This window comes from Mustela nivalis (assembly GCF_964662115.1).
Source record: "Mustela nivalis genome assembly, chromosome: 9".
Classification (NCBI taxonomy): Eukaryota; Metazoa; Chordata; class Mammalia; order Carnivora; family Mustelidae; genus Mustela; species Mustela nivalis.
The window spans coordinates 37,829,366-37,855,185 of NC_139028.1; positions in this window are offsets into that span (position 1 = coordinate 37,829,366).

The window sequence follows — 25,820 nt, forward strand, 5'->3', positions numbered from 1 at the left end:
CAGTCCTTCCAATCTGCTCCCGGGACGCTCCACTGCGCCGGAGCCCCCGCGTGGGCCGCGTCTTTCCCGTGCGATTTCCAGGCGGCCGCAACATGCCCTGGGTGAGAAAGGGCCCTTTGCCATAGAGAGCATGGCGGCCCGCAGGGATGCCCAACGCCGGCAGGTTCTCACCGGCGTTCTGCCCAAACCGATCCCCGTGTGGGCCGTACGCTCGTGAGAATTGGGAAGGAAAACTCCCGGCGAATTCTCTTCGGTCGCCGCATGTCTGCAGTGCCGCCCCCCACGACCGCCCCCGCGGCTGGCCGGGCATTGTGAGTGCCCGCACCCGAACCTTGCCAAGAGGCACTCCGCGAGACGGACTGAGGCGAGGCCAACGCTGGCAGATCCTTGGCCTGCGGGGTCCCATCCCTGGCAGTATACCATGGGCACGGGCCCAGTGGGAAGCCCGGGCTCAAACGCTCGCTTGCCTCCCCATCCTTCTGCTTCTGGGGTCCTGTCCCCTGTGGCCTTTATATCAGGAACCTGAGTCTGCAGCCACGCATCTCCCAACCACGCAGGCGGCAACGGTGCCTTCCGGCGCTTCGGGAAATCCTCGGAGTGAGATAAACCTGCGTGGCCAAACTGAGGTCATCCCCATCCTTGGGCGCCCCATCTTCCGGGAAGACGGAGGCGCACGCCCAGCCCCCACCCATACTTCAACTCTGCTCCCGGAATGCTCCACTGCGCCGGCGCCCCCTGGTGGGATGCGTATTTTCCGTGCGATTTCCGGGCGGCCGCAACATGCCCTGGGCGAGAAAGGGCCCTGGGTCATGGAGAGCAGGGTGGTCCGCAGGGCTGACCAACGCCGGCCAATTCTCACGAGCGTTCTGCCCAAACCGATCCCGGTTTGGGCAGAACGCTCGTGAGAATTGGCCGGAAAAAGCCCGGCGAAGTCTCTTTGGGCGCCGCACCTCTGCAGGGACAACCCCCCGGGACCTGGACGGGCATGGTGAGTGCTGGCAGCCGAAACCGCCAAGAGGCCCTCCACGAGACAGAACGCGGCGAGGCCAACGCCTGCGGATCCTCGGCCTGCGGGGGTCCCATCCCTGGCGCTATACCATAGGGCCGGGCCCATCATGAAGCCCGGGCTCCAACGCTCGCATGCTTACCCAGCCTTCTGCTTCCGGGGTCCTGTCCCTCGTGGCCAATATATCTGGAACCCTGAGTCCCGCAGCCACGCATCTCCCAACCACGCGGGCGCCAACGGCCCCTTCCAGTGCTTAAGACAACCCACGGACTGAGATAAACCTCTGGAACCAAATAGAGGTCATCCCCATCCTTGGGCGCCCCATCCTCCCGAAAGACGGAGGCGCACGCCCTGCCGCCACCAGTCCTTCCAATCTGCTCCCGGGACGCTCCACTGCGCCGGAGCCCCCGCGTGGGCCGCGTCTTTCCCGTGCGATTTCCAGGCGGCCGCAACATGCCCTGGGTGAGAAAGGGCCCTTTGCCATAGAGAGCATGGCGGCCCGCAGGGATGCCCAACGCCGGCAGGTTCTCACCGGCGTTCTGCCCAAACCGATCCCCGTGTGGGCCGAACGCTCGTGAGAATTGGGAAGGAAAACTCCCGGCGAATTCTCGTCGGTCGCCGCATGTCTGCAGTGCCGCCCCCCACGACCGCCCCCGCGGCTGGCCGGGCATTGTGAGTGCCCGCACCCGAACCTTGCCAAGAGGCACTCCGCGAGACGGACTGAGGCGAGGCCAACGCTGGCAGATCCTTGGCCTGCGGGGTCCCATCCCTGGCAGTATACCATGGGCACGGGCCCAGGGGGAAGCCCGGGCTCAAACGCTCGCTTGCCTCCCCATCCTTCTGCTTCTGGGGTCCTGTCCCCTGTGGCCTTTATATCAGGAACCTGAGTCCGCAGCCACGCATCTCCCAACCACGCAGGCGGCAACGGTGCCTTCCGGCGCTTCGGGAAATCCTCGGAGTGAGATAAACCTGCGTGGCCAAACTGAGGTCATCCCCATCCTTGGGCGCCCCATCTTCCGGAAAGACGGAGGCGCACGCCCAGCCCCCACCCATACTTCAACTCTGCTCCCGGAATGCTCCACTGCGCCGGCGCCCCCTGGTGGGATGCGTATTTTCCGTGCGATTTCCGGGCGGCCGCAACATGCCCTGGGCGAGAAAGGGCCCAGGAGAGCAGGGTGGTCCGCAGGGCTGATCAACGCCGGCCAATTCTCACGAGCGTTCTGCCCAAACCGATCCCGGTTTGGGCAGAACGCTCGTGAGAATTGGCCGGAAAAAGCCCGGCGAAGTCTCTTTGGGCGCCGCACCTCTGCAGGGACAACCCCCCGGGACCTGGACGGGCATGGTGAGTGCTGGCAGCCGAACCCCGCCAAGAGGCCCTCCACGAGACAGAACGCGGCGAGGCCAACGCCTGCGGATCCTCGGCCTGCGGGGGTCCCATCCCTGGCGCTATACCATAGGGCCGGGCCCATCATGAAGCCCGGGCTCCAACGCTCGCATGCTTACCCAGCCTTCTGCTTCCGGGGTCCTGTCCCTCGTGGCCAAAATATCTGGAACCCTGAGTCCCGCAGCCACGCATCTCCCAACCACACGGGCGCCAACGGCCCCTTCCAGCGCTTAAGACAACCCACGGACTGAGATAAACCTCTGGAACCAAATTGAGGTCATCCCCATCCTTGGGCGCCCCATCCTCCCGAAAGACGGAGGCGCACGCCCTGCCGCCACCAGTCCTTCCAATCTGCTCCCGGGACGCTCCACTGCGCCGGAGCCCCCGCGTGGGCCGCGTCTTTCCCGTGCGATTTCCAGGCGGCCGCAACATGCCCTGGGTGAGAAAGGGCCCTTTGCCATAGAGAGCATGGCGGCCCGCAGGGATGCCCAACGCCGGCAGGTTCTCACCGGCGTTCTGCCCAAACCGATCCCCGTGTGGGCCGAACGCTCGTGAGAATTGGGAAGGAAAACTCCCGGCGAATTCTCGTCGGTCGCCGCATGTCTGCAGTGCCGCCCCCCACGACCGCCCCCGCGGCTGGCCGGGCATTGTGAGTGCCCGCACCCGAACCTTGCCAAGAGGCACTCCGCGAGACGGACTGAGGCGAGGCCAACGCTGGCAGATCCTTGGCCTGCGGGGTCCCATCCCTGGCAGTATACCATGGGCACGGGCCCAGGGGGAAGCCCGGGCTCAAACGCTCGCTTGCCTCCCCATCCTTCTGCTTCTGGGGTCCTGTCCCCTGTGGCCTTTATATCAGGAACCTGAGTCTGCAGCCACGCATCTCCCAACCACGCAGGCGGCAACGGTGCCTTCCGGCGCTTCGGGAAATCCTCGGAGTGAGATAAACCTGCGTGGCCAAACTGAGGTCATCCCCATCCTTGGGCGCCCCATCTTCCGGGAAGACGGAGGCGCACGCCCAGCCCCCACCCATACTTCAACTCTGCTCCCGGAATGCTCCACTGCGCCGGCGCCCCCTGGTGGGATGCTTATTTTCCGTGCGATTTCCGGGCGGCCGCAACATGCCCTGGGCGAGAAAGGGCCCTGGGTCATGGAGAGCAGGGTGGTCCGCAGGGCTGACCAATGCCGGCCAATTCTCACGAGCGTTCTGCCCAAACCGATCCCGGTTTGGGCAGAACGCTCGTGAGAATTGGCCGGAAAAAGCCCGGCGAAGTCTCTTTGGGCGCCGCACCTCTGCAGGGAGAACCCCCCGGGACCTGGACGGGCATGGTGAGTGCTGGCAGCCGAACCCCGCCAAGAGGCCCTCCACGAGACAGAACGCGGCGAGGCCAACGCCTGCGGATCCTCGGCCTGCGGGGGTCCCATCCCTGGCGCTATACCATAGGGCCGGGCCCTTCATGAAGCCCGGGCTCCAACGCTCGCATGCTTACCCAGCCTTCTGCTTCCGGGGTCCTGTCCCTCGTGGCCAATATATCTGGAACCCTGAGTCCCGCAGCCACGCATCTCCCAACCACGCGGGCGCCAACGGCCCCTTCCAGTGCTTAAGACAACCCACGGACTGAGATAAACCTCTGGAACCAAATAGAGGTCATCCCCATCCTTGGGCGCCCCATCCTCCCGAAAGACGGAGGCGCACGCCCTGCCGCCACCAGTCCTTCCAATCTGCTCCCGGGACGCTCCACTGCGCCGGAGCCCCCGCGTGGGCCGCGTCTTTCCCGTGCGATTTCCAGGCGGCCGCAACATGCCCTGGGTGAGAAAGGGCCCTTTGCCATAGAGAGCATGGCGGCCCGCAGGGATGCCCAACGCCGGCAGGTTCTCACCGGCGTTCTGCCCAAACCGATCCCCGTGTGGGCCGAACGCTCGTGAGAATTGGGAAGGAAAACTCCCGGCGAATTCTCGTCGGTCGCCGCATGTCTGCAGTGCCGCCCCCCACGACCGCCCCCGCGGCTGGCCGGGCATTGTGAGTGCCCGCACCCGAACCTTGCCAAGAGGCACTCCGCGAGACGGACTGAGGCGAGGCCAACGCTGGCAGATCCTTGGCCTGCGGGGTCCCATCCCTGGCAGTATACCATGGGCACGGGCCCAGGGGGAAGCCCGGGCTCAAATGCTCGCTTGCCTCCCCATCCTTCTGCTTCTGGGGTCCTGTCCCCTGTGGCCTTTATATCAGGAACCTGAGTCCGCAGCCACGCATCTCCCAACCACGCAGGCGGCAACGGTGCCTTCCGGCGCTTCGGGAAATCCTCGGAGTGAGATAAACCTGCGTGGCCAAACTGAGGTCATCCCCATCCTTGGGCGCCCCATCTTCCGGGAAGACGGAGGCGCACGCCCAGCCCCCACCCATACTTCAACTCTGCTCCCGGAATGCTACACTGCGCCGGCGCCCCCTGGTGGGATGCGTATTTTCCGTGCGATTTCCGGGCGGCCGCAACATGCCCTGGGCGAGAAAGGGCCCTGGGTCATGGAGAGCAGGGTGGTCCGCAGGGCTGACCAATGCCGGCCAATTCTCACGAGCGTTCTGCCCAAACCGATCCCGGTTTGGGCAGAACGCTCGTGAGAATTGGCCGGAAAAAGCCCGGCGAAGTCTCTTTGGGCGCCGCACCTCTGCAGGGACAACCCACCGGGACCTGGACGAGCATGGTGAGTGCTGGCAGCCGAACCCCGCCAAGAGGCCCTCCACGAGACAGAACGCGGCGAGGCCAACGCCTGCGGATCCTCGGCCTGCGGGGGTCCCATCCCTGGCGCTATACCATAGGGCCGGGCACATCATGAAGCCCGGGCTCCAACGCTCGCATGCTTACCCAGCCTTCTGCTTCCGGGGTCCTGTCCCTCGTGGCCAAAATATCTGGAACCCTGAGTCCCGCAGCCACGCATCACCCAACCACGCGGGCGCCAACGGCCCCTTCCAGCGCTTAAGACAACCCACGGACTGAGATAAACCTCTGGAACCAAATTGAGGTCATCCCCATCCTTGGGCGCCCCATCCTCCCGAAAGACGGAGGCGCACGCCCTGCCGCCACCAGTCCTTCCAATCTGCTCCCGGGACGCTCCACTGCGCCGGAGCCCCCGCGTGGGTCTCGTCTTTCCCGTGCGATTTCCAGGCGGCCGCAACATGCCCTGGGTGAGAAAGGGCCCTTTGCCATAGAGAGCATTGCGGCCCGCAGGGATGCCCAACGCCGGCAGGTTCTCACCGGCGTTCTGCCCAAACCGATCCCCGTGTGGGCCGAACGCTCGTGAGAATTGGGAAGGAAAACTCCCGGCGAATTCTCGTCGGTCGCCGCATGTCTGCAGTGCCGCCCCCCACGACCGCCCCCGCGGCTGGCCGGGCATTGTGAGTGCCCGCACCCGAACCTTGCCAAGAGGCACTCCGCGAGACGGACTGAGGCGAGGCCAACGCTGGCAGATCCTTGGCCTGCGGGGTCCCATCCCTGGCAGTATACCATGGGCACGGGCCCAGGGGGAAGCCCAGGCTCAAACGCTCGCTTGCCTCCCCATCCTTCTGCTTCTGGGGTCCTGTCCCCTGTGGCCTTTATATCAGGAACCTGAGTCCGCAGCCACGCATCTCCCAACCACGCAGGCGGCAACGGTGCCTTCCGGCGCTTCGGGAAATCCTCGGAGTGAGATAAACCTGCGTGGCCAAACTGAGGTCATCCCCATCCTTGGGCGCCCCATCTTCCGGAAAGACGGAGGCGCACGCCCAGCCCCCACCCATACTTCAACTCTGCTCACGGAATGCTCCACTGCGCCGGCGCCCCCTGGTGGTATGCGTATTTTCCGTGCGATTTCCGGGCGGCCGCAACATGCCCTGGGCGAGACAGGGCCCTGGGTCTTGGAGAGCAGGGTGGTCCGCAGGGCTGACCAACGCCGGCCAATTCTCACGAGCGTAATGCCCAAACCGATCCCGGTTTGGGCAGAACGCTCGTGAGAATTGGCCGGAAAAAGCCCGGCGAAGTCTCTTTGGGCGCCGCACCTCTGCAGGGACAACCCCCCGGGACCTGGACGGGCATGGTGAGTGCTGGCAGCCGAACCCCGCCAAGAGGCCCTCCACGAGACAGAACGCGGCGAGGCCAACGCCTGCGGATCCTCGGCCTGCGGGGGTCCCATCCCTGGCGCTATACCATAGGGCCGGGCCCATCATGAAGCCCGGGCTCCAACGCTCGCATGCTTACCCAGCCTTCTGCTTCCGGGGTCCTGTCCCTCGTGGCCAAAATATCTGGAACCCTGAGTCCCGCAGCCACGCATCTCCCAACCACGCGGGCGCCAACGGCCCCTTCCAGCGCTTAAGACAACCCACGGACTGAGATAAACCTCTGGAACCAAATAGAGGTCATCCCCATCCTTGGGCGCCCTATCCTCCCGAAAGACGGAGGCGCACGCCCTGCCGCCACCAGTCCTTCCAATCTGCTCCCGGGACGCTCCACTGCGCCGGAGCCCCCGCGTGGGCCGCGTCTTTCCCGTGCGATTTCCAGGCGGCCGCAACATGCCCTGGGTGAGAAAGGGCCCTTTGCCATAGAGAGCATGGCGGCCCGCAGGGATGCCCAACGCCGGCAGGTTCTCACCGGCGTTCTGCCCAAACCGATCCCCGTGTGGACCGAACGCTCGTGAGAATTGGGAAGGAAAACTCCCGGCGAATTCTCGTCGGTCGCCGCATGTCTCCAGTGCCGCCCCCCACGACCGCCCCCGCGGCTGGCCAGGCATTGTGAGTGCCCGTACCCGAACCTTGCCAAGAGGCACTCCGCGAGACGGACTGAGGCGAGGCCAACGCTGGCAGATCCTTGGCCTGCGGGGTCCCATCCCTGGCAGTATACCATGGGCACAGGCCCAGTGGGAAGCCCGGGCTCAAATGCTCGCTTGCCTCCCCATCCTTCTGCTTCTGGGGTCCTGTCCCCTGTGGCCTTTATATCATGAACCTGAGTCCACAGCCACGCATCTCCCAACCACGCAGGCGGCAACGGTGCCTTCCGGCGCTTCGGGAAATCCTCGGAGTGAGATAAACCTGCGTGGCCAAACTGAGGTCATCCCCATCCTTGGGCGCCCCATCTTCCGGAAAGACGGAGGCGCACGCCCAGCCCCCACCCATACTTCAACTCTGCTCCCGGAATGCACCACTGCGCCGGCGCCCCCTGGTGGGATGCATATTTTCCGTGCGATTTCCGGGCGGCCGCAACATGCCCTGGGCGAGAAAGGGCCCTGGGTCATGGAGAGCAGGGTGGTCCGCAGGGCTGACCAACGCCGGCCAATTCTCACGAGCGTTCTGCCCAAACCGATCCCGGTTTGGGCAGAACGCTCGTGAGAATTGGCCGGAAAAAGCCCGGCGAAGTCTCTTTGGGCGCCGCACCTCTGCAGGGACAACCCCCCGGGACCTGGACGGGCATGGTGAGTGCTGGCAGCCGAACCCCGCCAAGAGGCCCTCCACGAGACAGAACGCGGCGAGGCCAACGCCTGCGGATCCTCGGCCTGCGGGGGTCCCATCCCTGGCGCTATACCATAGGGCCGGGCCCATCATGAAGCCCGGGCTCCAACGCTCGCATGCTTACCCAGCCTTCTGCTTCCGGGGTCCTGTCCCTCGTGGCCAAAATATCTGGAACCCTGAGTCCCGCAGCCACGCATCTCCCAACCACGCGGGCGCCAACGGCCCCTTCCAGCGCTTAAGACAACCCACGGACTGAGATAAACCTCTGGAACCAAATTGAGGTCATCCCCATCCTTGGGCGCCCCATCCTCCCGAAAGACGGAGGCGCACGCCCTGCCGCCACCAGTCCTTCCAATCTGCTCCCGGGACGCTCCACTGCGCCGGAGCCCCCGCGTGGGCCGCGTCTTTCCCGTGCGATTTCCAGGCGGCCGCAACATGCCCTGGGTGAGAAAGGGCCCTTTGCCATAGAGAGCATGGCGGCCCGCAGGGATGCCCAACGCCGGCAGGTTCTCACCGGCGTTCTGCCCAAACCGATCCCCGTGTGGGCCGAACGCTCGTGAGAATTGGGAAGGAAAACTCCCGGCGAATTCTCTTCGGTCGCCGCATGTCTGCAGTGCCGCCCCCCACGACCGCCCCCGCGGCTGGCCGGGCATTGTGAGTGCCCGCACCCGAACCTTGCCAAGAGGCACTCCGCGAGACGGACTGAGGCGAGGCCAACACTGGCAGATCCTTGGCCTGCGGGGTCCCATCCCTGGCAGTATACCATGGGCACGGGCCCAGGGGGAAGCCCGGGTTCAAACGCTCGCTTGCCTCCCCATCCTTCTGCTTCTGGGGTCCTGTCCCCTGTGGCCTTTATATCAGGAACCTGAGTCCGCAGCCACGCATCTCCCAACCACGCAGGCGGCAACGGTGCCTTCCGGCGCTTCGGGAAATCCTCGGAGTGAGATAAACCTGCGTGGCCAAACTGAGGTCATCCCCATCCTTGGGCGCCCCATCTTCCGGAAAGACGGAGGCGCACGCCCAGCCCCCACCCATACTTCAACTCTGCTCCCGGAATGCTCCACTGCGCCGGCGCCCCCTGGTGGGATGCGTATTTTCCGTGCGATTTCCGGGCGGCCGCAACATGCCCTGGGCGAGAAAGGGCCCTGGGTCATGGAGAGCAGGGTGGTCCGCAGGGCTGACCAACGCCGGCCAATTCTCACGAGCGTTCTGCCCAAACCGATCCCGGTTTGGGCAGAACGCTCGTGAGAATTGGCCGGAAAAAGCCCAGCGAAGTCTCTTTGGGCGCCGCACCTCTGCAGGGACAACCCCCCGGGACCTGGACGGGCATGGTGAGTGCTGGCAGCCGAACCCCGCCAAGAGGCCCTCCACGAGACAGAACGCGGCGAGGCCAACGCCTGCGGATCCTCGGCCTGCGGGGGTCCCATCCCTGGCACTATACCATAGGGCCGGGCACATCATGAAGCCCGGGCTCCAACGCTCGCATGCTTACCCAGCCTTCTGCTTCCGGGGTCCTGTCCCTCGTGGCCAAAATATCTGGAACCCTGAGTCCCGCAGCCACGCATCTCCCAACCACGCGGGCGCCAACGGCCCCTTCCAGCGCTTAAGACAACCCACGGACTGAGATAAACCTCTGGAACCAAATTGAGGTCATCCCCATCCTTGGGCGCCCCATCCTCCCGAAAGACGGAGGCGCACGCCCTGCCGCCACCAGTCCTTCCAATCTGCTCCCGGGACGCTCCACTGCGCCGGAGCCCCCGCGTGGGCCGCGTCTTTCCCGTGCGATTTCCAGGCGGCCGCAACATGCCCTGGGTGAGAAAGGGCCCTTTGCCATAGAGAGCATGGCGGCCCGCAGGGATGCCCAACGCCGGCAGGTTCTCACCGGCGTTCTGCCCAAACCGATCCCCGTGTGGGCCGAACGCTCGTGAGAATTGGGAAGGAAAACTCCCGGCGAATTCTCTTCGGTCGCCGCATGTCTGCAGTGCCGCCCCCCACGACCGCCCCCGCGGCTGGCCGGGCATTGTGAGTGCCCGCACCCGAACCTTGCCAAGAGGCACTCCGCGAGACGGACTGAGGCGAGGCCAACGCTGGCAGATCCTTGGCCTGCGGGGTCCCATCCCTGGCAGTATACCATGGGCACGGGCCCAGGGGGAAGCCCGGGCTCAAACGCTCGCTTGCCTCCCCATCCTTCTGCTTCTGGGGTCCTGTCCCCTGTGGCCTTTATATCAGGAACCTGAGTCCGCAGCCACGCATCTCCCAACCACGCAGGCGGCAACGGTGCCTTCCGGCGCTTCGGGAAATCCTCGGAGTGAGATAAACCTGCGTGGCCAAACTGAGGTCATCCCCATCCTTGGGCGCCCCATCTCCTGGAAAGACGGAGGCGCACGCCCAGCCCCCACCCATACTTCAACTCTGCTCCCGGAATGCTCCACTGCGCCGGCGCCCCCTGGTGGGATGCGTATTTTCCGTGCGATTTCCGGGCGGCCGCAACATGCCCTGGGCGAGAAAGGGCCCAGGAGAGCAGGGTGGTCCGCAGGGCTGACCAACGCCGGCCAATTCTCACGAGCGTTCTGCCCAAACCGATCCCGGTTTGGGCAGAACGCTCGTGAGAATTGGCCGGAAAAAGCCCGGCGAAGTCTCTTTGGGCGCCGCACCTCTGCAGGGACAACCCCCCGGGACCTGGACGGGCATGGTGAGTGCTGGCAGCCGAACCCCGCCAAGAGGCCCTCCACGAGACAGAACGCGGCGAGGCCAACGCCTGCGGATCCTCGGCCTGCGGGGGTCCCATCCCTGGCGCTATACCATAGGGCCGGGCCCATCATGAAGCCCGGGCTCCAACGCTCGCATGCTTACCCAGCCTTCTGCTTCCGGGGTCCTGTCCCTCGTGGCCAAAATATCTGGAACCCTGAGTCCCGCAGCCACGCATCTCCCAACCACGCGGGCGCCAACGGCCCCTTCCAGCGCTTAAGACAACCCACGGACTGAGATAAACCTCTGGAACCAAATTGAGGTCATCCCCATCCTTGGGCGCCCCATCCTCCCGAAAGACGGAGGCGCACGCCCTGCCGCCACCAGTCCTTCCAATCTGCTCCCGGGACGCTCCACTGCGCCGGAGCCCCCGCGTGGGCCGCGTCTTTCCCGTGCGATTTCCAGGCGGCCGCAACATGCCCTGGGTGAGAAAGGGCCCTTTGCCATAGAGAGCATGGCGGCCCGCAGGGATGCCCAACGCCGGCAGGTTCTCACCGGCGTTCTGCCCAAACCGATCCCCGTGTGGGCCGAACGCTCGTGAGAATTGGGAAGGAAAACTCCCGGCGAATTCTCGTCGGTCGCCGCATGTCTGCAGTGCCGCCCCCCACGACCGCCCCCGCGGCTGGCCGGGCATTGTGAGTGCCCGCACCCGAACCTTGCCAAGAGGCACTCCGCGAGACGGTCTGAGGCGAGGCCAACGCTGGCAGATCCTTGGCCTGCGGGGTCCCATCCCTGGCAGTATACCATGGGCACGGGCCCAGTGGGAAGCCCGGGCTCAAACGCTCGCTTGCCTCCCCATCCTTCTGCTTCTGGGGTCCTGTCCCCTGTGGCCTTTATATCAGGAACCTGAGTCCGCAGCCACGCATCTCCCAACCACGCAGGCGGCAACGGTGCCTTCCGGCGCTTCGGGAAATCCTCGGAGTGAGATAAACCTGCGTGGCCAAACTGAGGTCATCCCCATCCTTGGGCGCCCCATCTTCCGGAAAGACGGAGGCGCACGCCCAGCCCCCACCCATACTTCAACTCTGCTCCCGGAATGCTCCACTGCGCCGGCGCCCCCTGGTGGGATGCGTATTTTCCGTGCGATTTCCGGGCGGCCGCAACATGCCCTGGGCGAGAAAGGGCCCAGGAGACCAGGGTGGTCCGCAGGGCTGACCAACGCCGGCCAATTCTCACGAGCGTTCTGCCCAAACCGATCCCGGTTTGGGCAGAACGCTCGTGAGAATTGGCCGGAAAAAGCCCGGCGAAGTCTCTTTGGGCGCCGCACCTCTGCAGGGACAACCCCCCGGGACCTGGACGGGCATGATGAGTGCTGGCAGCCGAACCCCGCCAAGAGGCCCTCCACGAGACAGAACGCGGCGAGGCCAACGCCTGCGGATCCTCGGCCTGCGGGGGTCCCATCCCTGGCGCTATACCATAGGGCCGGGCCCATCATGAAGCCCGGGCTCCAACGCTCGCATGCTTACCCAGCCTTCTGCTTCCGGGGTCCTGTCCCTCGTGGCCAAAATATCTGGAACCCTGAGTCCCGCAGCCACGCATCTCCCAACCACGCGGGCGCCAACGGCCCCTTCCAGCGCTTAAGACAACCCACGGACTGAGATAAACCTCTGGAACCAAATTGAGGTCATCCCCATCCTTGGGCGCCCCATCCTCCCGAAAGACGGAGGCGCACGCCCTGCCGCCACCAGTCCTTCCAATCTGCTCCCGGGACGCTCCACTGCGCCGGAGCCCCCGCGTGGGCCGCGTCTTTCCCGTGCGATTTCCAGGCGGCCGCAACATGCCCTGGGTGAGAAAGGGCCCTTTGCCATAGAGAGCATGGCGGCCCGCAGGGATGCCCAACGCCGGCAGGTTCTCACCGGCGTTCTGCCCAAACCGATCCCCGTGTGGGCCGAACGCTCGTGAGAATTGGGAAGGAAAACTCCCGGCGAATTCTCTTCGGTCGCCGCATGTCTGCAGTGCCGCCCCCCACGACCGCCCCCGCGGCTGGCCGGGCATTGTGAGTGCCCGCACCCGAACCTTGCCAAGAGGCACTCCGCGAGACGGACTGAGGCGAGGCCAACGCTGGCAGATCCTTGGCCTGCGGGGTCCCATCCCTGGCAGTATACCATGGGCACGGGCCCAGGGGGAAGCCCGGGCTCAAACGCTCGCTTGCCTCCCCATCCTTCTGCTTCTGGGGTCCTGTCCCCTGTGGCCTTTATATCAGGAACCTGAGTCCGCAGCCACGCATCTCCCAACCACGCAGGCGGCAACGGTGCCTTCCGGCGCTTCGGGAAATCCTCGGAGTGAGATAAACCTGCGTGGCCAAACTGAGGTCATCCCCATCCTTGGGCGCCCCATCTTCCGGGAAGACGGAGGCGCACGCCCAGCCCCCAACCATACTTAAACTCTGCTCCCGGAATGCTCCACTGCGCCGGCGCCCCCTGGTGGGATGCGTATTTTCCGTGCGATTTCCGGGCGGCCGCAACATGCCCTGGGCGAGAAAGGGCCCTGGGTCATGGAGAGCAGGGTGGTCCCCAGGGCTGACCAACGCCGGCCAATTCTCACGAGCGTTCTGCCCAAACCGATCCCGGTTTGGGCAGAACGCTCGTGAGAATTGGCCGGAAAAAGCCCGGCGAAGTCTCTTTAGGCGCCGCACCTCTGCAGGGACAACCCACCGGGACCTGGACGAGCATGGTGAGTGCTGGCAGCCGAACCCCGCCAAGAGGCCCTCCACGAGACAGAACGCGGCGAGGCCAACGCCTGCGGATCCTCGGCCTGCGGGGGTCCCATCCCTGGCGCTATACCATAGGGCCGGGCACATCATGAAGCCCGGGCTCCAACGCTCGCATGCTTACCCAGCCTTCTGCTTCCGGGGTCCTGTCCCTCGTGGCCAAAATATCTGGAACCCTGAGTCCCGCAGCCACGCATCACCCAACCACGCGGGCGCCAACGGCCCCTTCCAGCGCTTAAGACAACCCACGGACTGAGATAAACCTCTGGAACCAAATTGAGGTCATCCCCATCCTTGGGCGCCCCATCCTCCCGAAAGACGGAGGCGCACGCCCTGCCGCCACCAGTCCTTCCAATCTGCTCCCGGGACGCTCCACTGCGCCGGAGCCCCCGCGTGGGCCGCGTCTTTCCCGTGCGATTTCCAGGCGGCCGCAACATGCCCTGGGTGAGAAAGGGCCCTTTGCCATAGAGAGCATGGCGGCCCGCAGGGATGCCCAACGCCGGCAGGTTCTCACCGGCGTTCTGCCCAAACCGATCCCCGTGTGGGCCGAACGCTCGTGAGAATTGGGAAGGAAAACTCCCGGCGAATTCTCGTCGGTCGCCGCATGTCTGCAGTGCCGCCCCCCACGACCGCCCCCGCGGCTGGCCGGGCATTGTGAGTGCCCGCACCCGAACCTTGCCAAGAGGCACTCCGCGAGACGGACTGAGGCGAGGCCAACGCTGGCAGATCCTTGGCCTGCGGGGTCCCATCCCTGGCAGTATACCATGGGCACGGGCCCAGTGGGAAGCCCGGGCTCAAACGCTCGCTTGCCTCCCCATCCTTCTGCTTCTGGGGTCCTGTCCCCTGTGGCCTTTATATCAGGAACCTGAGTCCGCAGCCACGCATCTCCCAACCACGCAGGCGGCAACGGTGCCTTCCGGCGCTTCGGGAAATCCTCGGAGTGAGATAAACCTGCGTGGCCAAACTGAGGTCATCCCCATCCTTGGGCGCCCCATCTTCCGGAAAGACGGAGGCGCACGCCCAGCCCCCACCCATACTTCAACTCTGCTCCCGGAATGCTCCACTGCGCCGGCGCCCCCTGGTGGTATGCGTATTTTCCGTGCGATTTCCGGGCGGCCGCAACATGCCCTGGGCGAGAAAGGGCCCAGGAGAGCAGGGTGGTCCGCAGGGCTGACCAACGCCGGCCAATTCTCACGAGCGTTCTGCCCAAACCGATCCCGGTTTGGGCAGAACGCTCGTGAGAATTGGCCGGAAAAAGCCCGGCGAAGTCTCTTTGGGCGCCGCACCTCTGCAGGGACAACCCCCCGGGACCTGGACGGGCATGGTGAGTGCTGGCAGCCGAACCCCGCCAAGAGGCCCTCCACGAGACAGAACGCGGCGAGGCCAACGCCTGCGGATCCTCGGCCTGCGGGGGTCCCATCCCTGGCGCTATACCATAGGGCCGGGCCCATCATGAAGCCCGGGCTCCAACGCTCGCATGCTTACCCAGCCTTCTGCTTCCGGGGTCCTGTCCCTCGTGGCCAAAATATCTGGAACCCTGAGTCCCGCAGCCACGCATCTCCCAACCACGCGGGCGCCAACGGCCCCTTCCAGCGCTTAAGACAACCCACGGACTGAGATAAACCTCTGGAACCAAATTGAGGTCATCCCCATCCTTGGGCGCCCCATCCTCCCGAAAGACGGAGGCGCACGCCCTGCCGCCACCAGTCCTTCCAATCTGCTCCCGGGACGCTCCACTGCGCCGGAGCCCCCGCGTGGGCCGCGTCTTTCCCGTGCGATTTCCAGGCGGCCGCAACATGCCCTGGGTGAGAAAGGGCCCTTTGCCATAGAGAGCATGGCGGCCCGCAGGGATGCCCAACGCCGGCAGGTTCTCACCGGCGTTCTGCCCAAACCGATCCCCGTGTGGGCCGAACGCTCGTGAGAATTGGGAAGGAAAACTCCCGGCGAATTCTCTTCGGTCGCCGCATGTCTGCAGTGCCGCCCCCCACGACCGCCCCCGCGGCTGGCCGGGCATTGTGAGTGCCCGCACCCGAACCTTGCCAAGAGGCACTCCGCGAGACGGACTGAGGCGAGGCCAACGCTGGCAGATCCTTGGCCTGCGGGGTCCCATCCCTGGCAGTATACCATGGGCACGGGCCCAGGGGGAAGCCCGGGCTCAAACGCTCGCTTGCCTCCCCATCCTTCTGCTTCTGGGGTCCTGTCCCCTGTGGCCTTTATATCAGGAACCTGAGTCCGCAGCCACGCATCTCCCAACCACGCAGGCGGCAACGGTGCCTTCCGGCGCTTCGGGAAATCCTCGGAGTGAGATAAACCTGCGTGGCCAAACTGAGGTCATCCCCATCCTTGGGCGCCCCATCTTCCGGGAAGACGGAGGCGCACGCCCAGCCCCCAACCATACTTCAACTCTGCTCCCGGAATGCTCCACTGCGCCGGCGCCCCCTGGTGGGATGCGTATTTTCCGTGCGATTTCCGGGCGGCCGCAACATGCCCTGGGCGAGAAAGGGCCCTGGGTCATGGAGAGCAGGGTGGTCCGCAGGGCTGACCAACGCCGGCCAATTCTCACGAGCGTTCTGCCCAAACCGATCCCGGTTTGGGCAGAACGCTCGTGAGAATTGGCCGGAAAAAGCCCGGCGAAGTCTCTTTGGGCGCCGCACCTCTGCAGGGACAACCCACCGGGACCTGGACGAGCATGGTGAGTGCTGGCAGCCGAACCCCGCCAAGAGGCCCTCCACGAGACAGAACGCGGCGAGGCCAACGCCTGCGGATCCTCGGCCTGCGGGGGTCCCATCCCTGGCGCTATACCATAGGGCCGGGCACATCATGAAGCCCGGGCTCCAATGCTCGCATGCTTACCCAGCCTTCTGCTTCCGGGGTCCTGTCCCTCGTGGCCAAAATATCTGGAACCCTGAGTCCCGCAGCCACGCATCACCCAACCACGCGGGCGCCAACGGCCCCTTCCAGCGCTTAAGACAACCCACGGACTGAGATAAACCTCTGGAACCAAATTGAGGTCATCCCCATCCTTGGGCGCCCCATCCTCCCGAAAGACGGAGGCGCACGCCCTGCCGCCACCAGTCCTTCCAATCTGCTCCCGGGACGCTCCACTGCGCCGGAGCCCCCGCGTGGGCCGCGTCTTTCCCGTGCGATTTCCAGGCGGCCGCAACATGCCCTGGGTGAGAAAGGGCCCTTTGCCATAGAGAGCATGGCGGCCCGCAGGGATGCCCAACGCCGGCAGGTTCTCACCGGCGTTCTGCCCAAACCGATCCCCGTGTGGGCCGAACGCTCGTGAGAATTGGGAAGGAAAACTCCCGGCGAATTCTCGTCGGTCGCCGCATGTCTGCAGTGCCGCCCCCCACGACCGCCCCCGCGGCTGGCCGGGCATTGTGAGTGCCCGCACCCGAACCTTGCCAAGAGGCACTCCGCGAGACGGACTGAGGCGAGGCCAACGCTGGCAGATCCTTGGCCTGCGGGGTCCCATCCCTGGCAGTATACCATGGGCACGGGCCCAGGGGGAAGCCCAGGCTCAAACGCTCGCTTGCCTCCCCATCCTTCTGCTTCTGGGGTCCTGTCCCCTGTGGCCTTTATATCAGGAACCTGAGTCCGCAGCCACGCATCTCCCAACCACGCAGGCAGCAACGGTGCCTTCCGGCGCTTCTGGAAATCCTCGGAGTGAGATAAACCTGCGTGGCCAAACTGAGGTCATCCCTATCCTTGGGCGCCCCATCTTCCGGAAAGACGGAGGCGCACGCCCAGCCCCCACCCATACTTCAACTCTGCTCCCGGAATGCTCCACTGCGCCGGCGCCCCCTGGTGGGATGCGTATTTTCCGTGCGATTTCCGGGCGGCCGCAACATGCCCTGGGCGAGAAAGGGCCCAGGAGAGCAGGGTGGTCCGCAGGGCTGACCAACGCCGGCCAATTCTCACGAGCGTTCTGCCCAAACCGATCCCGGTTTGGGCAGAACGCTCGTGAGAATTGGCCGGAAAAAGCCCGGCGAAGTCTCTTTGGGCGCCGCACCTCTGCAGGGACAACCCCCCGGGACCTGGACGGGCATGGTGAGTGCTGGCAGCCGAACCCCGCCAAGAGGCCCTCCCCGAGACAGAACGCGGCGAGGCCAACGCCTGCGGATCCTCGGCCTGCGGGGGTCCCATCCCTGGCGCTATACCATAGGGCCGGGCCCATCATGAAGCCCGGGCTCCAACGCTCACATGCTTACCCAGCCTTCTGCTTCCGGGGTCCTGTCCCTCGTGGCCAAAATATCTGGAACCCTGAGTCCCGCAGCCACGCATCTCCCAACCACGCGGGCGCCAACGGCCCCTTCCAGCGCTTAAGACAACCCACGGACTGAGATAAACCTCTGGAACCAAATTGAGGTCATCCCCATCCTTGGGCGCCCCATCCTCCCGAAAGACGGAGGCGCACGCCCTGCCGCCACCAGTCCTTCCAATCTGCTCCCGGGACGCTCCACTGCGCCGGAGCCCCCGCGTGGGCCGCGTCTTTCCCGTGCGATTTCCAGGCGGCCGCAACATGCCCTGGGTGAGAAAGGGCCCTTTGCCATAGAGAGCATGGCGGCCCGCAGGGATGCCCAACGCCGGCAGGTTCTCACCGGCGTTCTGCCCAAACCGATCCCCGTGTGGGCCGAACGCTCGTGAGAATTGGGAAGGAAAACTCCCGGCGAATTCTCTTCGGTCGCCGCATGTCTGCAGTGCCGCCCCCCACGACCGCCCCCGCGGCTGGCCGGGCATTGTGAGTGCCCGCACCTGAACCTTGCCAAGAGGCACTCCGCGAGACGGACTGAGGCGAGGCCAACGCTGGCAGATCCTTGGCCTGCGGGGTCCCATCCCTGGCAGTATACCATGGGCACGGGCCCAGGGGGAAGCCCGGGCTCAAACGCTCGCTTGCCTCCCCATCCTTCTGCTTCTGGGGTCCTGTCCCCTGTGGCCTTTATATCATGAACCTGAGTCCGCAGCCACGCATCTCCCAACCACGCAGGCGGCAACGGTGCCTTCCGGCGCTTCGGGAAATCCTCGGAGTGAGATAAACCTGCGTGGCCAAACTGAGGTCATCCCCATCCTTGGGCGCCCCATCTTCCGGGAAGACGAAGGCGCACGCCCAGCCCCCACCCATACTTCAACTCTGCTCCCGGAATGCTCCACTGCGCCGGCGCCCCCTGGTGGGATGCGTATTTTCCGTGCGATTTCCGGGCGGCCGCAACATGCCCTGGGCGAGAAAGGGCCCTGGGTCATGGAGAGCAGGGTGGTCCGCAGGGCTGACCAACGCCGGCCAATTCTCACGAGCGTTCTGCCCAAACCGATCCCGGTTTGGGCAGAACGCTCGTGAGAATTGGCCGGAAAAAGCCCGGCGAAGTCTCTTTGGGCGCCGCACCTCTGCAGGGACAACCCCCCGGGACCTGGACGGGCATGGTGAGTGCTGGCAGCCGAACCCCGCCAAGAGGCCCTCCACGAGACAGAACGCGGCGAGGCCAACGCCTGCGGATCCTCGGCCTGCGGGGGTCCCATCCCTGGCGCTATACCATAGGGCCGGGCCCATCATGAAGCCCGGGCTCCAACGCTCGCATGTTTACCCAGCCTTCTGCTTCCGGGGTCCTGTCCCTCGTGGCCAAAATATCTGGAACCCTGAGTCCCGCAGCCACGCATCTCCCAACCACGCGGGCGCCAACGGCCCCTTCCAGCGCTTAAGACAACCCACGGACTGAGATAAACCTCTGGAACCAAATTGAGGTCATCCCCATCCTTGGGCGCCCCATCCTCCCGAAAGACGGAGGCGCACGCCCTGCCGCCACCAGTCCTTCCAATCTGCTCCCGGGACGCTCCACTGCGCCGGAGCCCCCGCGTGGGCCGCGTCTTTCCCGTGCGATTTCCAGGCGGCCGCAACATGCCCTGGGTGAGAAAGGGCCCTTTGCCATAGAGAGCATGGCGGCCCGCAGGGATGCCCAACGCCGGCAGGTTCTCACCGGCGTTCTGCCCAAACCGATCCCCGTGTGGGCCGAACGCTGGTGAGAATTGGGAAGGAAAACTCCCGGCGAATTCTCTTCGGTCGCCGCATGTCTGCAGTGCCGCCCCCCACGACCGCCCCCGCGGCTGGCCGGGCATTGTGAGTGCCCGCACCTGAACCTTGCCAAGAGGCACTCCGCGAGACGGACTGAGGCGAGGCCAACGCTGGCAGATCCTTGGCCTGCGGGGTCCCATCCCTGGCAGTATACCATGGGCACGGGCCCAGGGGGAAGCCCGGGCTCAAACGCTCGCTTGCCTCCCCATCCTTCTGCTTCTGGGGTCCTGTCCCCTGTGGCCTTTATATCAGGAACCTGAGTCCGCAGCCACGCATCTCCCAACCACGCAGGCGGCAACGGTGCCTTCCGGCGCTTCGGGAAATCCTCGGAGTGAGATAAACCTGCGTGGCCAAACTGAGGTCATCCCCATCCTTGGGCGCCCCATCTTCCGGGAAGACGGAGGCGCACGCCCAGCCCCCACCCATACTTCAACTCTGCTCCCGGAATGCTCCCCTGCGCCGGCGCCCCCTGGTGGGATGCGTATTTTACGTGCGATTTCCGGGCGGCCGCAACATGCCCTGGGCGAGAAAGGGCCCTGGGTCATGGAGAGCAGGGTGGTCCGCAGGGCTGACCAACGCCGGCCAATTCTCACGAGCGTTCTGCCCAAACCGATCCCGGTTTGGGCAGAACGCTCGTGAGAATTGGCCGGAAAAAGCCCGGCGAAGCCTCTTTGGGCGCCGCACCTCTGCAGGGACCACCCCCCGGGACCTGGACGGGCATGGTGAGTGCTGGCAGCCGAACCCCGCCAAGAGGCCCTCCACGAGACAGAAGGCGGCGAGGCCAACGCCTGCGGATCCTCGGCCTGCGGGGGTCCCATCCCTGGCGCTATACCATAGGGCCGGGCACATCATGAAGCCCGGGCTCCAACGCTCGCATGCTTACCCAGCCTTCTGCTTCCGGGGTCCTGTCCCTCGTGGCCAAAATATCTGGAACCCTGAGTCCCGCAGCCACGCATCACCCAACCACGCGGGCGCCAACGGCCCCTTCCAGCGCTTAAGACAACCCACGGACTGAGATAAACCTCTGGAACCAAATTGAGGTCATCCCCATCCTTGGGCGCCCCATCCTCCCGAAAGACGGAGGCGCACGCCCTGCCGCCACCAGTCCTTCCAATCTGCTCCCAAGACGCTCCACTGCGCCGGAGCCCCCGCGTGGGCCGCGTCTTTCCCGTGCGATTTCCAGGCGGCCGCAACATGCCCTGGGTGAGAAAGGGCCCTTTGCCATAGAGAGCATGGCGGCCCGCAGGGATGCCCAACGCCGGCAGGTTCTCACCGGCGTTCTGCCCAAACCGATCCCCGTGTGGGCCGAACGCTCGTGAGAATTGGGAAGGAAAACTCCCGGCGAATTCTCGTCGGTCGCCGCATGTCTGCAGTGCCGCCCCCCACGACCGCCCCCGCGGCTGGCCGGGCATTGTGAGTGCCCGCACCCGAACCTTGCCAAGAGGCACTCCGCGAGACGGACTGAGGCGAGGCCAACGCTGGCAGATCCTTGGCCTGTGGGGTCCCATCCCTGGCAGTATACCATGGGCACGGGCCCAGGGGGAAGCCCAGGCTCAAACGCTCGCTTGCCTCCCCATCCTTCTGCTTCTGGGGTCCTGTCCCCTGTGGCCTTTATATCAGGAACCTGAGTCCGCAGCCACGCATCTCCCAACCACGCAGGCAGCAACGGTGCCTTCCGGCGCTTCTGGAAATCCTCGGAGTGAGATAAACCTGCGTGGCCAAACTGAGGTCATCCCCATCCTTGGGCGCCCCATCTTCCGGGAAGACGGAGGCGCACGCCCAGCCCCCACCCATACTTCAACTCTGCTCCCGGAATGCTCCCCTGCGCCGGCGCCCCCTGGTGGGATGCGTATTTTCCGTGCGATTTCCGGGCGGCCCCAACATGCCCTGGGCGAGAAAGGGCCCTGGGTCATGGAGAGCAGGGTGGTCCGCAGGGCTGACCAACGCCGGCCAATTCTCACGAGCGTTCTGCCCAAACCGATCCCGGTTTGGACAGAACGCTCGTGAGAATTGGCCGGAAAAAGCCCGGCGAAGTCTCTTTGGGCGCCGCACCTCTGCAGGGACCACCCCCCGGGACCTGGACGGGCATGGTGAGTGCTGGCAGCCGAACCCCGCCAAGAGGCCCTCCACGAGACAGAACGCGGCGAGGCCAACGCCTGCGGATCCTCGGCCTGCGGGGGTCCCATCCCTGGCGCTATACCATAGGGCCGGGCCCATCATGAAGCCCGGGCTCCAACGCTCGCATGCTTACCCAGCCTTCTGCTTCCGGGGTCCTGTCCCTCGTGGCCAATATATCTGGAACCCTGAGTCCCGCAGCCACGCATCTCCCAACCACGCGGGCGCCAACGGCCCCTTCCAGTGCTTAAGACAACCCACGGACTGAGATAACCCTCTGGAACCAAATAGAGGTCATCCCCATCCTTGGGCGCCCCATCCTCCCGAAAGACGGAGGCGCACGCCCTGCCGCCACCAGTCCTTCCAATCTGCTCCCGGGACGCTCCACTGCGCCGGAGCCCCCGCGTGGGCCGCGTCTTTCCCGTGCGATTTCCAGGCGGCCGCAACATGCCCTGGGTGAGAAAGGGCCCTTTGCCATAGAGAGCATGGCGGCCCGCAGGGATGCCCAATGCCGGCAGTTTCTCACCGGCGTTCTGCCCAAACCGATCCCCGTGTGGGCCGAACGCTCGTGAGAATTGGGAAGGAAAACTCCCGGCGAATTCTCGTCGGTCGCCGCATGTCTGCAGTGCCGCCCCCCACGACCGCCCCCGCGGCTGGCCGGGCATTGTGAGTGCCCGCACCCGAACCTTGCCAAGAGGCACTCCGCGAGACGGACTGAGGCGAGGCCAACGCTGGCAGATCCTTGGCCTGCGGGGTCCCATCCCTGGCAGTATACCATGGGCACGGGCCCAGTGGGAAGCCCGGGCTCAAACGCTCGCTTGCCTCCCCATCCTTCTGCTTCTGGGGTCCTGTCCCCTGTGGCCTTTATATCAGGAACCTGAGTCCGCAGCCACGCATCTCCCAACCACGCAGGCGGCAACGGTGCCTTCCGGCGCTTCGGGAAATCCTCGGAGTGAGATAAACCTGCGTGGCCAAACTGAGGTCATCCCCATCCTTGGGCGCCCCATCTTCCGGAAAGACGGAGGCGCACGCCCAGCCCCCACCCATACTTCAACTCTGCTCCCAGAATGCTCCACTGCGCCGGCGCCCCCTGGTGGGATGCGTATTTTCCTTGCGATTTCCGGGCGGCCGCAACATGCCCTGGGCGAGAAAGGGCCCTGGGTCATGGAGAGCAGGGTGGTCCGCAGGGCTGACCAACGCCGGCCAATTCTCACGAGCGTTCTGCCCAAACCGATCCCGGTTTGGGCAGAACGCTCGTGAGAATTGGCTGGAAAAAGCCCGGCGAAGTCTCTTTGGGCGCCGCACCTCTGCAGGGACAACCCACCGGGACCTGGACGGGCATGGTGAGTGCTGGCAGTCGAAACCCGCCAAGAGGCCCTCCACGAGACAGAACACGGCGAGGCCAACGCCTGCAGATCCTCGGCCTGCGGGGGTCCCATCCCTGGCGCTATACGATAGGGCCGGGCCCATCATGAAGCCCGGGCTCCAACGCTCGCATGCTTACCCAGCCTTCTGCTTCCGGGGTCCTATCCCTCGTGGCCAAAATATCTGGAACCCTGAGTCCCGCAGCCACGCATCTCCCAACCACGCGGGCGCCAACGGCCCCTTCCAGCGCTTAAGAAAACCCAAGGACTGAGATAAACCTCTGGAACCAAATTGAGGTCATCCCCATCCTTGGGCGCCCCATCCTCCCGAAAGACGGAGGCGCACGCCCTGCCGCCACCAGTCCTTCCAATCTGCTCCCGGGACGCTCCACTGCGCCGGAGCCCCCGCGTGGGCCGCGTCTTTCCCGTGCGATTTCCAGGGGGCCGCAACATGCCCTGGGTGAGAAAGGGCCCTTTGCCATAGAGAGCATGGCGGCCCACAGGGATGCCCAACGCCGGCAGGTTCTCACCGGCGTTCTGCCCAAACCGATCCCCGTGTGGGCCGAACGCTCGTGAGAATTGGGAAGGAAAACTCCCGGCGAATTCTCTTCGGTCGCCGCATGTCTCCAGTGCCGCCCCCCACGACCGCCCCCGCGGCTGGCCGGGCATTGTGAGTGCCCGCACCCGAACCTTGCCAAGAGGCACTCCGCGAGACGGACTGAGGCGAGGCCAACGCTGGCAGATCCTTGGCCTGCGGGGTCCCATCCCTGGCAGTATACCATGGGCACGGGCCCAGTGGGAAGCCCGGGCTCAAACGCTCGCTTGCCTCCCCATCCTTCTGCTTCTGGGGTCCTGTCCCCTGTGGCCTTTATATCAGGAACCTGAGTCCGCAGCCACGCATCTCCCAACCACGCCGGCGGCAACGGTGCCTTCCGGCGCTTCGGGAAATCCTCGGAGTGAGATAAACCTGCGTGGCCAAACTGAGGTCATCCCCATCCTTGGGCTCCCCATCTTCCGGAAAGACCGAGGCGCACGCCCAGCCCCCACCCATACTTCAACTCTGCTCCCGGAATGCTCCACTGCGCCGGCGCCCCCTGGTGGGATGCGTATTTTCCGTGCGATTTCCGGGCGGCCGCAACATGCCCTGGGCGAGAAAGGGCCCTGGGTCATGGAGAGCAGGGTGGTCCGCAGGGCTGACCAACGCCGGCCAATTCTCACGAGCGTTCTGCACAAACCGATCCCGGTTTGGGCAGAACGCTCGTGAGAATTGGCCGGAAAAAGCCCGGCGAAGTCTCTTTGGGCGCCGCACCTCTGCAGGGACAACCCCCCGGGACCTGGACGGGCATGGTGAGTGCTGGCAGCCGAACCCCGCCAAGAGGCCCTCCACGAGACAGAACGCGGCAAGCCCAACGCCTGCGGATCCTCGGCCTGCGGGGGTCCCATCCCTGGCGCTATACCATAGGGCCGGGCACATCATGAAGCCCGGGCTCCAACGGTCGCATGCTTACCCAGCCTTCTGCTTCCGGGGTCCTGTCCCTCGTGGCCAAAATATCTGGAACCCTGAGCCCCGCAGCCACGCATCACCCAACCACGCGGGCGCCAACGGCCCCTTCCAGCGCTTAAGACAACCCACGGACTGAGATAAACCTCTGGAACCAAATTGAGGTCATCCCCATCCTTGGGCGCCCCATCCTCCCGAAAGACGGAGGCGCACGCCCTGCCGCCACCAGTCCTTCCAATCTGCTCCCGGGACGCTCCACTGCGCCGGAGCCCCCGCGTGGGCCGCGTCTTTCCCGTGCGATTTCCAGGCGGCCGCAACATGCCCTGGGTGAGAAAGGGCCCTTTGCCATAGAGAGCATGGCGGCCCGCAGGGATGCCCAACGCCGGCAGGTTCTCACCGGCGTTCTGCCCAAACCGATCCCCGTGTGGGCCGAACGCTCGTGAGAATTGGGAAGGAAAACTCCCGGCGAATTCTCGTCGGTCGCCGCATGTCTGCAGTGCCGCCCCCCACGACCGCCCCCGCGGCTGGCCGGGCATTGTGAGTGCCCGCACCCGAACCTTGCCAAGAGGCACTCCGCGAGACGGACTGAGGCGAGGCCAACGCTGGCAGATCCTTGGCCTGCGGGGTCCCATCCCTGGCAGTATACCATGGGCACGGGCCCAGGGGGAAGCCCAGGCTCAAACGCTCGCTTGCCTCCCCATCCTTCTGCTTCTGGGGTCCTGTCCCCTGTGGCCTTTATATCAGGAACCTGAGTCCGCAGCCACGCATCTCCCAACCACGCAGGCGGCAACGGTGCCTTCCGGCGCTTCGGGAAATCCTCGGAGTGAGATAAACCTGCGTGGCCAAACTGAGGTCATCCCTATCCTTGGGCGCCACATCTTCCGGAAAGACGGAGGCGCACGCCCAGCCCCCACCCATACTTCAACTCTGCTCCCGGAATGCTCCACTGCGCCGGCGCCCCCTGGTGGGATGCGTATTTTCCGTGCGATTTCCGGGCGGCCGCAACATGCCCTGGGCGAGAAAGGGCCCTGGGTCATGGAGAGCAGGGTGGTCCGCAGGGCTGACCAACGCCGGCCAATTCTCACGAGCGTAATGCCCAAACCGATCCCGGTTTGGGCAGAACGCTCGTGAGAATTGGCCGGAAAAAGCCCGGCGAAGTCTCTTTGGGCGCCGCACCTCTGCAGGGACAACCCCCCGGGACCTGGACGGGCATGGTGAGTGCTGGCAGCCGAACCCCGCCAAGAGGCCCTCCACGAGACAGAACGCGGCGAGGCCAACGCCTGCGGATCCTCGGCCTGCGGGGGTCCCATCCCTGGCGCTATACCATAGGGCCGGGCCCATCATGAAGCCCGGGCTCCAACGCTCGCATGCTTACCCAGCCTTCTGCTTCCGGGGTCCTGTCCCTCGTGGCCAAAATATCTGGAACCCTGAGTCCCGCAGCCACGCATCTCCCAACCA